Below are 15,095 nucleotides of genomic sequence, written 5' to 3' on the forward strand. Positions count from 1 at the left end.
GTTGTCCCAGTCCAGCCCTGGATATGATTCAATGCAGAGAGGTCTATTAACACATAGTGAGTGAGAAAGGTGACTGGAAAGGAAAAACTCAATGCATCATGGGAATCCCCCGGCAGCCTACGTCTATTGCAGCATAACTAAGGGAGGATTCAGGGTCACCTGGTCCAGCCCTAACTATATGCTTTAGCAAAAAGGAAAGTTTTAAGCCTAATCTTAAAAGTAGAGATAGTGTCTGTCTCCCGAATCCAAACTGGAAGCTGGTTCCACAGAAGAGGGGCCTGAAAACTGAAGGCTCTCCCTCCCATTCTACTTTTAAATACTCTAGGAACAACAAGTAGGCCTGCAGAGCGAGAGCGAAGTGCTCTAATAGGGTGATATGGTACTACAAGGTCATTAAGATAAGATGGGGCCTGATTATTTAAGACCTTGTATGTGAGGAGCAGGATTTTGAATTCAATTCTGGATTTAACAGGAAGCCAATGAAGGGAAGCCAAAACAGGAGAAATATGCTCTCTCTTTCTAGTCCCTGTCAGGACTCTTGCTGCAGCATTTTGGATTAGCTGAAGGCTTTTGCAGGACATCCTGATAATAATGAATTACAGTAGTCCAGCCTGGAAGTAATAAATGCATGAACTAGTTTTTCAGCGTCACTCTGAGACAGGATATTTCTAACTTTAGAGATGTTGCGCAAATGGAAGAAAGCAGTCTTACATATTTGTTTAATATGTGCGTTGAAGGACATGTCCTGGTCAAAAATGACTCCAAGGTTCCTCACAGCGTTACTGGAGGCCAAGGTAATGCCATCCAGAGTAAGAATCTGGTTAGATACCATATTTCTAAGATTTTCAGGGCCGAGTACAATAACCTCAGTTTATCTGAATTAAGAAGCAGAAAGTTAGCGGCCATCCAGGTCTTTATGTCTTTAAGACATTCCTGCAGTAAAATTATCACATGTCATGAACCATACCCCAACAAAACTGAACCCTTCCACTCGGTACAACTGCTTGTTCCTGACCTGAAGTGGGCACAACACTCCTTTCCTTCTGATAATCATGGCTTCAGAATTGGAGATGCTAATTTTCATTCCCAGCACTTCACACTTAGGTGTGAGGCGCTTCAGTGCAAGCTGTAGTGCAACCTGATGACGCCAACAGAACCACATCATTCGTAAAAAACAGAGAGGAGATTCTGAGGAAGCCTCCTGTCACTTGGCTCAGCCTAAAAATTCTGTCCATAAAAAATATGAAAAGAATCAGTGACGCAAGGCAGCCCTGTCAGAAACCAACATCCACTGGGAACGAGTCCAACTTAACCATACTCTTGTATAGGGACTAAACGCTTTATAACAACAAGCCACATACCCCATACTCCTAAAGCACAGTCTGCAGGATGCTCCAAAGCATGTGGTTGAATGCCTTTTCTAAGTCTACGAAAACATGTATAGACTGATTGGGCAAACTGGCACACACATTCAAATATCGTCAAGAAGATAAAGAGATTCCAGGATTTCACAACCAGGAAAACTGTTTTTTTCTCTGACTCGACTCTCCTCACCAGTACCTTGGCATAGATCTTCTTAGGGAGACTGAGTTGGTATGGCGAGTAGCCTTCAGTAATAGTAATAAATCACACAGCAATAGTACATTCATGTAGTTGTAAAAAGCTTGATAACATATTAAGTAATCCAAAGTATTCAGAATACGTTACTCTCATTGAGTAATGTAACGGAATACGTTACAAAATACATTTTAGGGCATGTAATCTGTAATCTGTAGTGGAATACATTTTAAAAGTAACCTTCCCAACACTGATCAAGGGCAAGTCCATAGTGAAACAGTGTCCAGCTCCTCTCAAGGAAACTGGTTCCAGGCACCAAACTATAAACAATATCTAATAGATATCCCTCAACGTCATCCACTATTCAGGCTCCTTCTCCACCAGAGAATTGACATTCCATGTCCTCGTCCTTGCCACCCAAAACACATTGCACCCTAAGGTGGGCTGATTGGCCACTGGGAGGACAGCCTATATGCTCATGCATTCAATATTTAACAACAATCTGATTTTTAGCGTAAATGCAAAGATTAATGAAAAAAAGACCACTGCAGGGTACACATTTTTATTGGAACATATTACAAAGTGAATTGCTGACAGTATGATTCATCTGCATGGAATGATTTGAAATTCAAATGCAAAGAGGAGACATCTAAAAAAATACCACTTCACTCTTTAATTGATCTGGTTTTCGCCTTCAAATAAATAACTCAGGTGTTTGGGTTTTTTTGAGGGGGCATACAGCCACATTCCTTCAGCTGAATTCACCTTATTAATATTTTTATAGCCTCAGATGGCAGACTTGTCTCTATGCTTGTTCTGCTAGATCTTACTGCAGCATTCAATACAGTTGATAACAATATTTAACCTGAGCCTAGAATACACCTTAGGTATTTAATAAAATACCTAGCACTGCTTTGAATCGTATCCATCTCATAAATTCCAGTTTGTAGATTAGGAGTCTTAAAGTAAGGCAGTTCCATAGGAACTGTTATTATTAGAAAATGCTCATGCCCTTCTGTTGCCATCCAGATGATATCCACATACATTTGTTTATCTAGCCAGACAGTGTGATTTATGACCCACTGAAAATAATTCATGAACCAAAGTGGTCCTATATACTCTGAAACCTTTTTAAGTATTTGTTACTGTACGGCTTTCACGATAACCCTAGAATAATAACTAACGTCAGCTAAAGTTCATAACTTAAATATATAACCACAGCAAGAATATTAGTATTATTTTAAATAACATTTATAACTTACACATTATTAGACACATCATTGTCAGACTCAGGTTTTTCTCTTCATACATGTCACACAATGCACACCCCCACCCATTTTTCTCTGTGCTTACAACTTACATAAAACATACACATTTTTTTCCCTCAACTTAAAAAGACAGCCATACCATCACATCCACCTTTGAAATTTATAACGAAGGGAAATATTCTGAAGGAATATATATTCACAAACTAAAAATAAACAAAGTACAGAAACCCTGCTTAATATTGCACATTGATAGGCACAAACAGGATAGAAGTAAAATTAAAAATCAGAATATGGAGCCACAGATGGCTGGGGACATGTGGACAGCTTCAATTTGAAAATCTGTTTTTATTTATATCCCAGCAAAATCTTAGTCAAGAGGCCTCAGCATAGAAAATAACAAGTTCTGTGAAAAAACTTTAACTAGGAGCAACACAGCTAATAAAAATTTCAGATATCCACATGTATGGGAAATTCAGTGACTAATATGATCAACCTCAAAATGTAATGAATGTTTTCACTTTTTCCAGATTCTCAGGTAATGAAATCTACATTGAGCACACAGGAGCCAGGTGAGTAGAGCAAAGAAAATATGCCTTTAACAACAAGGTCGATCAAAACACACTGAAAATACTCAAAGAGTAGAAGACCTAAGAAGTAACCAGTTACAAACTAAGAGTCCACAAAAAATGCAAGCAAAAGGCACAGAGGGTGAACAAAGAAACTATATGAAAGGTTGACTAAGAGAGTTCAGACTGTGTTAAAGAATAAATGTGACTATGCAATCTCTGTTTATGCCTTATAAACTATATTTCCATTTATGTTTGTACATGTTTCACTAACTGTTTTTTATTTTCCTAGAAAATTTTCCTTGGACGATCATCTGTGTAGGAGACCTCTGTTTACTTAATGTGCTTGCCTATTGGTCAGTTTACCAGCAGATTCTAATAGTTCCAAGTTCCAGACTAGATTTCAAAGCCAACCAGACTTTCTAAGATGCAACTCCAAAGCATTTCTCCCTCCTGCAGATAAGCATCAGCTTTACTAAAAGTTTTTTGACATGAGCTGAAAACAAACTTCTCATTAGCTTTTCAGTTAAATTACTAGTGTGTCTTTTGTAGACTTCCTTATACCCGCAGTATACAATGTGGGCTAAATTGCTTTATTTTTCATTATTGTTTTGATTTCTTTTTCTTAACTGTTTCAGATGGTTTCATAACTCTCTTTGAATTATTTTCTTTTTTTAATTGATTTAATTTATTGCAGCAGTTTCTATGATTGTTTTTCTTGTGCAGTACTCTGGAACAATGGTAATTTTCTGTCATGTCATACAATTCTTTTTGGCCACACAAGCTTACTAATTGTTAAAACTTTTAATCCTGTACTGCATGAATCAGCAAAACTGCTTTATTACGAGAGTGCATCCCAGGTCGTATCCTCAGAGACTGCGCATACCAGCTAGCTCCTGTGTTCACTGAGATATTCAACATCTCTTTATCTCAGTCGGTGATCCCCACATGCTTCAAAGAGTCCATCATTGTTCCTGTCCCGAAGAAACCCCACCCTGCTTCTCTCAATGACTATCGCCCTGTAGCCCTCACCTCAGTAGTGATGAAGTGCTTTGAACGCCTGGTCAGAGACTTCATCATTTCTTCACTACCAGACACACTGGACCCACTACAGTTCGCTTACCGTCCAAATCGTTCCACAGACGATGCCATCTCTCATCTCCTCCACACATCACTCACTCACTTGGACACTAGAAGGGGGAATTATGTTAAAATGCTCTTCATAGACTACAGCTCTGCATTTAAACCATAATTCCCTCCACACTCACCACCAAGCTGGAGCATCTGGGACTCAGCTCATCTATGTGTCAGTGGATCTCCAACTTCCTAACTGGCAGACCACAGGCAGTAAGGATGGGCGGACATGTCTCAGCCTCCACCACTCTCAGCACTGGAGCCCCCCAGGGGTGTGTTCTGAGCCCCCTGCTGTACTCTTTGTACACATATGACTGTGTGGCCACTACCAGCTCCACCACCATCATCAAGTTTGCTGACGACACCGTCGTGGTGGGCCTGATCTCTGATAACAACGAGACGGCCTACCTGAAGGAGATTAGGAATCTGGAGAACTGGTGCCAGAGGAACAACCTCCTTCTAAACGTCAGTAAGACAAAGGAGCTGATAGTGGACTTCAGCACTAAGCAGGAGAGGAACTACCAGACCCCCGTCATCAACGAGTGCCCAGTGGAGAGAGTGGACAGCTTCAAATACCTCGGAGTTCACATCACGCAGGACCTGTCATGGTCCTGTCACATCAACACCGTGGTGAAAAAGGCCCGACAGCGTCTCTACCACCTCAGACGCTTGAGAGACTTCCAACTGCCCTCCAAGGTGCTCAGGAACTTTTACTCTTGCACCACAGAGAGCATCCTGACGGGAAACATCTCAACCTGGTTCGGGAACAGCACCATGCAGGACAGACGAGCTCTACAGAGGGTTGCGCTATCAGCTGAGCGCACCATCCGCTCAGAGCTCCCTGACTTGCACTCAATCTACAACAGGTGGTGCTGGACCAAGGCCAGGAAGATCGTGAAGGACCTCAGCCATCCCAACAATGGACTGTTCTCTCTGTTGAGGTCTTTCAATCACACCACCACATAGTACTCACCCACACATATGGTTTTTACACACACACTGGACATTCTGGACATTTGTTGACATTCTGGACATTTGTTTACACTAGTGGCCACTGCACAACTACAGTGTGTGGTCATCAAATCACTCTATCACAAGTCACTTAAATAAATCACTTTTAAGCATATTTGCACTGCACTTAAATATGTGGATTGCACAACCCTGGACATTACATTTCTTTCATTACCATTTATTACTCGTACAGCTGCTCTTATTGTTCTATATTTCTTCATATGTTCTTATACATTTTCTATATTGTGTATTTTGTTGTACAGTTATTTTATTTTTAACTTTAATTTTTACATTTTATTTTATTCTTTCCTAGTTAAATTTACCCTTTATTTTGATTTTCATATTTATTTCCTATCCTATTTACAGTCTTTTATTTTAGGTCACGAGCAGTTGTCTAAGCATTTCACTGCATACTGTACCGTGTATGACTGTGTATGTGACAAATAAAATTTGAATTTGAATTTGTTGAGGCTTTCCACAACTATTAACTTGTGAGAGTTAATAAGTGAGCTATGTTGCCCAAAGATACATTTTTTGATCACAAATGTGAAGCGAAAGAAAACAGTTTTACAGAGGTGGGAAATATTTTCTTTTTTTCTATTCAACAAACTTTAATCATATCTTTAAATCACATTCATAGGGACCATGCTCACCAGCCTATTGACTTAATTATACAATTAAACCTGACAGGGGACTTAAAGAAGCTGTTCTCTGTAAAAAGTGAGCACAACTTTATTGCTGTTGGGGAAGTCGAGCAAAGTCGATCATCACTTTGTGGGTTTTTTCTGTTTTGGTGAATGATTTTTACTTTCTGTTGTTGCCCTGGTTACAAACTCTTCAGTAGTTAATTTTTTTCCTCACTTCACAGTGGTTCTGGATTGAGCAGCCAGCAGGAGAATAATGCGTTTGTCGAGACAGATGCCAGCTAGACAGGCAAGATTTGCCCTGGGTTACCCCACCACCTGCAGCGCTTGAAGTCTGTTCCAAGAATGTCTCTGTGTCTTCTGCTGTCCCATAGGTGGGGGATGAGACAGACTGCATCCAGGCAAGCCAAATCAGTGGCTTGAGGGTAGAGCACACTGCCAAAGCTCGGATGACCCTTTGTTCCCGTACACTTAAACACATAATGGTTTCAGTAAGAAGTGAAGCTGGATTTCCAATTTATAAGAATGAAACACCAAGCAAGAGAGAGAAGTTGAAACAAACTACCACAGAGACACTGTAGCACTTTAAGGACATTTAAGCATTTTACGGGAGATTTTTTTTTCTTTAAACTGAAAGAAAATATTGAGGAATTGCAGGCAGCTCTCAGTTTGTTACATTTGTGTTTGCTTTGTTCCTTGGCGCAGTAGAGAGTGACGGAGAATGGCAAAAAAAGGTAGAGTTTCAGAAATACTTTGTCTTTATTTTAGGTAAGAACTCCCTTTTCCTCTATGGAAGAAATGAAAGGCAGTTTGCAGGCAAAGTCATCCATCTGCCTCGACCAGTTCAAGGGTGTGGTTTAAGAGAAAATAGAAAAGAAGAGCATACAGAGACCACAATTAGCAAAAAATGAAATAAAAAAAATACCCTCACTTTCAGTCTTTTTTCCTTTGTAAACTACATTTCAAGGAAATGAGAAACTTGCATGTGGCTACCAAGACAGAACAGAGTAGCTCATGACAGAAGCAGCATGTTTTTTTCTACAAACTACACACACACATGCATAATAGAACTGGATTAATTTTGTGGAAGTGGAAGGTTAAAATATTTTGCAAATATTAAGTCCACAGCTTGATACTCACGTCTACTGAATGGGAGCAGCATACAAAACTTTTCACTTTTTGACACACTCCTACCCCGTTGTCTGGTCAATTTGATTTGGTGTTTGCTTTGGACTACAATGAAAGAATGCTTCACACTGATCATGTACAAAACATCAGACTATTTGAGTGGTGGAACTAACAGTGGCTGAGATCCCACACTAGAGTCCAAAACTCTGTTGCTGAATCCTTACAGGGTAGAGGAGGCGTCCTTTATTTTTTATTTGCATGCACGAGTAACAGCTGGCTTCTTTTGAAAGGTGTTGCTTTTTTTTTTAAATGGATAGTAATCTAATAGGAGAACTCGGTGCACATTTCTCCAGCTGGCATCTGGTCGAAGCATCTGTGTTCAACCAGATTTCCTTCAGGGACTAAAAATTTCAAAATAGATAAATATACAGCTACTGATATAACCACAGTGGACTAAAGCGTTCAGCCACTCCCTCAGTTTTCCTTCTTTTTTTTTCTCCTTCCCTCTCTCAATTTTAAAGAAAACAAATGCGGAAACAAAGGGATTTAAAGACTATAATTCCTCTTGTTAATGTTGAAGGGGCTTTTTAGGAAAGGTTATCAGGTTTGATTATGCTTAATCTCAACCAACAAAGATTAGACCTGCATATCATTGATGCTTTTTCTCAATCAATTCTCATCCCACACAAAAGCTTTCTCGCAGGGCTTTGTGTTTTTCCTCCATCTCTTCTACCAACTGGGTAATATGTTACCACACATAAATCAAAGCTTTATAATGCCTTTAGGTGTATCAACAACAGAAATGTTTTCTTGAGTTTGCAATAAAAAACAAGCCTCGCAGCGACCCCGGTTACCCACAATTATATCACTTTCAAGAACACAAATATTTTGGTCTTGCTGCTGACTGATTATTTCATTGGAGTAGTTGGACAGGCACAGAGCAATAAAACAGAATGAAATACCATTCGCTTCTGTTAACTCAGAAATTTGGTGAGTAGAGATTCTTCTTTCCAGTTAACATGGGCAGAAAGGCAAGAGTTGCTATTCAAGGATCAAAAAATCGAAAATCTATTTGACACAAGGTTGAAAAAGGATGAAAAGCATTGTTTTATTATTTTCCAACCTTTCCTTATGGATAAATTCAAAGTACAAGTAAGTATGGTGGAAATACCAGTCCAAAATGATAAAGAATAATAAACAACAATTACGGCTCCAGCTACACTTAGAGCTGCAAGCCATCATACCTCTCTTAAAGCCACACCATCTATCACACCTATCTCTACTGCTGATAGAATGTTGATTGAACTAAAACATAAACAGTGCACAGCATACTTGAGAGTTTTAGTTATAGATTGCTGTTCTGTCCTTCAATTTACCTCTTTAAAACACAATTGGGAGCTTCGCCACTGGAAAAGAGGAGACAGATGATTGGAAAAGAACAACATTATTCTTTGACTTCTCTTCTGTTTGAAAGCTGCCCCATCTCATCACTCATTTTTAGACATAAGCCAGTTAGCATAAGAACACACACTAGGGGTGGAAGACAATTAATTACCTGGATGATTGAGCATTCATCAAGACGATATAACTGAAGTAATGTTGTTAAGTCCTTAAAGTCATATTCTTTTATTGTCATGACTGTATTTGAAGCTATTTTTTATTTTTGAATGATACCTGATTTATATGGCTGAAGTAAACTAAACTCTAAAATACTTATTCAGTCATTTGTTTAATAGTAATTTAACATTATATAAAACTATGAATTGTAATTTTAAATGGTTTAAAAGCATGTAGAATAGCATATGTAGACAAGTATATTTCTCCTTTTTTTTTATCAAGAAGCAAAGACAAAAAAGAAAAAAAAAAGAAACAGGGCAGGGTTCGGTGGTTGAATCATCCATCCCCACCAATGTCAAAACCAGATCTACGCCCTTGCTTTAAATATTCTAAAAAGGTAGAGTATGTAAAATTGTTAGCTTTCAAAATTCACATATGATCAATCAACAGAGTTCTGAGGGAAAATGTATGATATTATGATATATGAACGGCATCTACAGTATGTCTAGCAATGTGAAGAAATACACTGGGAAGTAAGAAGGAGTATTACCTTTTTAAATCATTGATTTCTTTAAAGCATCAGTCTTCAGAGGTAATTGGCTCTAGCTGGCTTTCTAAGGTTTTCACCATGAAGATATTGGCCTGTGAGATAGGTAGTTGTAGTTGTCCTCTAGGTCTGCTATTCTGGCTTCCACATCTTCATTCCAAATCACCTTCCTGCTCTTTGCCACCATTATGAATCTTTCAAGATCAGGATTGTTGTGTCTCGTGTTAACCATTCTAGGAGGCCACAGCAACCTCGAATAATAAGAACCGATCAACATCACAAAGGTGGTCATCCAACAGCAAATCACCAGAATGAATGAATGGTTTTGGTTATAATGGTTAATGGTGAGTAGAGCTGTGTTCACATCTGCGAGCATCTGCTTTGATGAGGCTTTGTCAGTGAGCCAGGGGAATCGTGTGGCTGACCTGAATCTGGCCACAATCTTCATCTCAAGCTCAGTAACATTTGTTATTGCAGGTGGTTGGCCGTCTAGTTCAGTTACACTGCCGTCTTGCACGGGATCAGCTCATAATAACCATATTATTCACTACTGCTAACATTGTGCTGTAGTCTCTAGATCTTCACCATTATTAGTAGCTTTCTTCTAGTGATATTATAGCACTGAGTTACCAGTTCTTCTTGTTCAATAGAGGTCTTCTATTTAAAACCATAAAATTCCATCTAGCCCATATTCTCAGTCTTGACCATGTATGTCTTGTTTCAGTAACCAACTACTCATAAGTATGTCCTAGTTCTCAAAGACCTGACCCAGATTTTGTTAAGCCAAACAAGAAAGTTAGAAAAAGCTAAATACCTCCTAAAGGTATGACAGGTGCTGACAAACAAGAGACTATTTAGCCCATAGTAGTAGGAAGTAATATATAAGCTGAATCTGCAACCAAATGGCTCAGATAGTGTACAGGAACATCTATGCTGCATATGGAATTAGACGTCCCTAACTTCCGATGGAAGACACTGCTGTAGGTGGCTGAAAATAATAGGGCAAAGGTTCCATGCATCCATTTTCTTCCGCTTATCCGGGGCCGGGTCGCGGGAGCAGCAGCCCAAGCAGAGAAGCCCAGACCTCCCTCTCCCAGCCACCTCCTCCAGCTTGTCCGGGGGAACACCAAGGTGTTCCCAGGCCAGCTGAGAGATATAATCTCTTCAGCGTGTCCTGAGTCTGCCCCAGGGCCACATTGCTGCGGCCGCTGAACCACCTCATCTGTCGATCTCCTGCTCCCTTCTCCCGCCACTTGTGAACAAGACCCCAAAATACTTAAACTCCTCCACTTGGGGCAGGAACTCGTCCCTGACCCGGAGTGGGCATGCCACCCTTTTCTGGCTGAGGACCATGGCCTCAGATTTGGAGGTGCTGATTCTCATTCCCACTGCTTCACACTCGGCTGCGAACTGTTTCAAGGCGAGCTGGAGGCCATCACCCGATGAAGCCAACAGAACCACATCATCTACAAAAAGCAGAGATGAGATCCTGAGACCACCCAAATGAAATCTTCCGCCACTAGGCTACGCCAAGAAATTCTGTCCATAAAAATTATGAACAGAATCGGTGACAAAGGGCAGCCCTGGTGGAGCCCATCACCCACCAGGAACAAGTCTGACTTTTTGCCGGCTATGCGGACCAAGCTCTTGCAACGGTTGTATAAGGACTGAATGGCCCGTAGGAATGGGCCAGACACCCCATACTCCTGGAGCATCCCCCACAGGACCCCCCAGGGGGCACGGTCAAATGCTTTCTCACAATCTACAAAACACATCTAGACTGGTTGGGCAAACTCCCATGCACCTTCAAGTATCCCTGAGAGGATAAAGAGCTGATCCAGTGTTCCACGACCAGGACTAAAAAACCCATTGTTCCTCCTGTATCCGAGGTACGACTAACGGATGAAATCTCCTCTCCAGCACCCTGGCATAGACTTTCCCAGGGAGGCTGAGGAGTGTGATTCCCCTGTAGTTGGAACACACCCTTTGGTGTGAAAACAACAGGGCAAAGGTTCCTTAGGACTTAAAGTTCTAAAGTTCTAGACATACAAGCAGCTGCTTCCCAAAACAGCTGTTTGCTAGAAAACTCTCCTTCTTGTCTCCTTGATCCCTAGCTGGAGTTAGGCCTGGATTGACTTGTAAGCCCATACGGCGTTGTGGGTGCCTATGGTGGTCAAATTTTCGTTCGCAAATGGTTTCCATGCATGACGATCACTGGTGATTGTCCTGGCCTCATCGAGATTTATTCTGCGATTTCTGATGTCATCTTAGACCTGTTTTAGCCATGTTCTCTTTGGTGCCGTTTGTTGGATTCTCCACTGGGTAGGTTGTTTACGCCAGAGGAGTTGGTGTGGTAGTTGGCTCGTGTCCATTCGACACACATGGCCAAACCATCGCATTCGGCATATTGGTTTCATGTCTGTTTTCCACGGTCTCCGGGTTCTGGTCACTTAGGGAGGGTGACCCCTTCCTTTTGCAATTGGGCTTAGGACTGACCTTGACGGAGTTCTGACCTTGACGGAGTTCTGACCTTGACGGAGTTCTGACCTTGACGGAGTTCTGACGTTAGAAAACTATAACCTAAAAGACATCATAACACTCTGTTAATTTAAACCACTGATTATAGAGACTTGCTTTAATATTGGAGAAGGAACATGTTCTAGATCTGTCACTTAAATGTGGATTTTAATGAAGATAAAATTGTATATGAAATAGGGCTGGGCAATATGGCCTAAAATTCATATCGCGATATAATTTGAAGCATGTGCGGTAACAATATATATCACGATATATTATTTTCTTCTATATAACGTATTTTCCACACTATAAGGTACACTTAAAATCCTTTAATTTTCTCAAAAATTGAGAGTGTGCCTTATGTATGAATTCTGGTTGTGCTTACTGACCTCGAACTGATTTTGGTGTGCAGAAATCTGTTAAAAAATGTTTTAGTACAACTTTGGTAAGCCGCACTGCTTGATGGATTGTCAGAGCATTACGGCTGCTGTAGTGAGGAGCTTCGCGGAGTAATCTGGGTCCAAAACTCCGTTCACTTCAGGTCCCAAAGTCAAACAAACACTAAGAGTTAAAAACGGTCTAAATTCTTTCATCTGTAATTAAATCATCAGCATTGCTGCTTTATCAGGTGTAACAATTAAATAAATTCTGTTTTCATGGATGCATGGATGTAAAACAGAATTTATTTAATTTAACGGAGTTAGAAGTTAACAGGAAGTTAGCTCGCTAGTTTACACCTAAACATTTCATACCAAGTTCTGACTGAGAGATTTTTGAAACTAATTCAAACGTACAGCTCTGCTACCACTTCCAACATAAATGAAGACAGAAAACTAAACAGCAGTGGCGTTTGCAGGGTTACTGAAGTTGGACTACCTGGTATATAATGTTGTGCTACGTGATTGCTAGTGACACAGCTATGTTAGCATAACATTAGCACAGTGAAGCTGGAGGATAAACGCCAACTTTTTTCCACTCAATAAAAGTTAACGTGAGGGATTCTGATGGTTAGGGACAAATTCAATTGCATAGCAGGATGCTATACACGGGCCAAACTTCAGTCAGGAGAACAAATGAGATTATTCATCCACAATACGAAGTTAGTTATTAATATACTGCAACAACATAGGAATAGAACAACTGCGAGAGAATTCAACATTAATGAATCAATTAATGTTACGGAAGTGGAGGAAGCGCAGTTTTTGGCTTTCCCCATATTTCAAAAGTGCTTCATCTCTTTGCTATGACTGTCGCCCGCTATAATTTGCAGATGATAATGGTTTTAGCCGCTGCGATGCTTTTGACCAAAACAGGCGCAGCTTGATGACATCATCAACATGCGCTATAGCGATAGAGCGATATAGTCAAAATCTCTATCGTTGGCCAAATTTATATTGTTTCTATCGTATATCGTTTATATCGCCCACCCCTAATATGAAGCTGCTAGTAATTTCCATTTATATGTTTCCTTGAGCTAAACAACTAAACTTAAAAAAAATTATCTTGGATTTCTAAAGGATAAGTAAAACCACCGCTCTAATTCACTCTATTTTCACCATTTTAGGTCTATGACCGCCCATGGAGGCATAGTAAAAAAACTAACAACAGGCCTTTAATATGTCTGTCACTTTTGAAGCCAAACAGTTTTGAGAGCAGATGCTGTCTTGACACCACAATCATCAGTAAAGTGGTGCTGCCAAATGACCATGTGTCCGTCTAACCAAGCAAGCACAACCAGCACAATGCTTTGACATTAAAACTAAGATCAGCGGGACAGCCATCGTGCCAGCTGCAGTCTGGTGAAATATGTTGCTTAATGATGTTGCAAGTAGATGATGTGATTTCCTCTGCCACTTTTAACACCTCCAGTGTTACTCTAATGGCCATCTAGCCTCTGATTAGCCTTTTACATTAAGTAAGACATGTAATGACTGACCCAGAAATAGCACAGAGGAACAAACTGTGAAGGCAAAGGAAGAGATGTATCCTGCAAAAAGTCCTATACAGCCAGACTAAAGTAAAGTAATAACAACAAAATAGACTTTGACCCCTCTGAACCCCAGAGAAGCAGAGCAATGAAGCAAAAGGAAGACAGTAGTTTCTCTGTAGAGTCAAGTTTCCTGACCAAACTAAAAACATTGCCACTGATTTTGTAAAATGCTGAAAAATATTGCTGAGTTGTAACTACTCAGTTTCCACAATTGTATTTACATCAAACCATAACTGCCCAATTGGAAAGCCCTAGCTTAAAAATGTGAGACCAGAAGCACTGACCATATGTTATGGCCAAAACCCAGCTCCATAACAGATCCACCTCGCTAACGTCTATTTTTCAGGAGTGTGAAGGGAAAGAAGGCTGAAGCTAATGCATCTCGACATTTCCCTCCCCACCACTCCATCTGCTGTGCCACTGATTAAGAGGCTTCCAGAAAAGCTCCCAGCTCTATGTCGGATGGCACTGTGGATTACAAGGCGCAACACATTACCATTTACAACATGGATGTAAGTTCGACAGCAGTCAGAGAATCAAAGATCAGGGTCTTAAAAAACTCCATGTACTTTCTACAGAGACAAGAAAACAGAAAAAAAAAAATGAAAAAAAAAGTTGCACACGTTTGGATTTTCCATTCTTCTGCACTTGAATTTGAAATAAATGTACATGTATCCAACATTAGAGTGCCAATCTCTGTGAGAGATATGCAATATGAAAAAGAAACTGATGAAAAAATATGCTTGATTTGTATATAACTGGTGTATATAACTGTGTATAACTGGTCTTAGCTATGATTTACAGAAAGGGACCTCAGTGGAGTTTTCCTAAGCAACACAATAAAATAAGCATGAAACAAGTAAAACGTCTGATGCAAGTCTTTGATGATTTTAAGCACTGCAGTATTGTGGAGTTGAGTTTTGAACTCATTTTTCATATTAAATTACTGCTTTAAAATATACCATTCAAAGTTCAAGAGTTGTATTCTAAAAGGTAGAACCTGATATATTTTTTTAAAAATACTTATATAATAAGATAAGAAATAGTTTAGTTTGTACTGTGAGATCAATTAGGTTTTTTTCTTTGCGTAAACAGTTGACTTTTTTACTCTGAGGTTTACTGTTGAATCTGGATTTCACCAGCTACACTCTAGGATATATAAGCAGATGTTATATG

Source organism: Haplochromis burtoni, unplaced genomic scaffold (assembly GCF_018398535.1).
Source record: "Haplochromis burtoni strain Fernald_Lab_line unplaced genomic scaffold, NCSU_Asbu1 Contig_10, whole genome shotgun sequence".
Lineage (NCBI taxonomy): Eukaryota > Metazoa > Chordata > Actinopteri > Cichliformes > Cichlidae > Haplochromis > Haplochromis burtoni.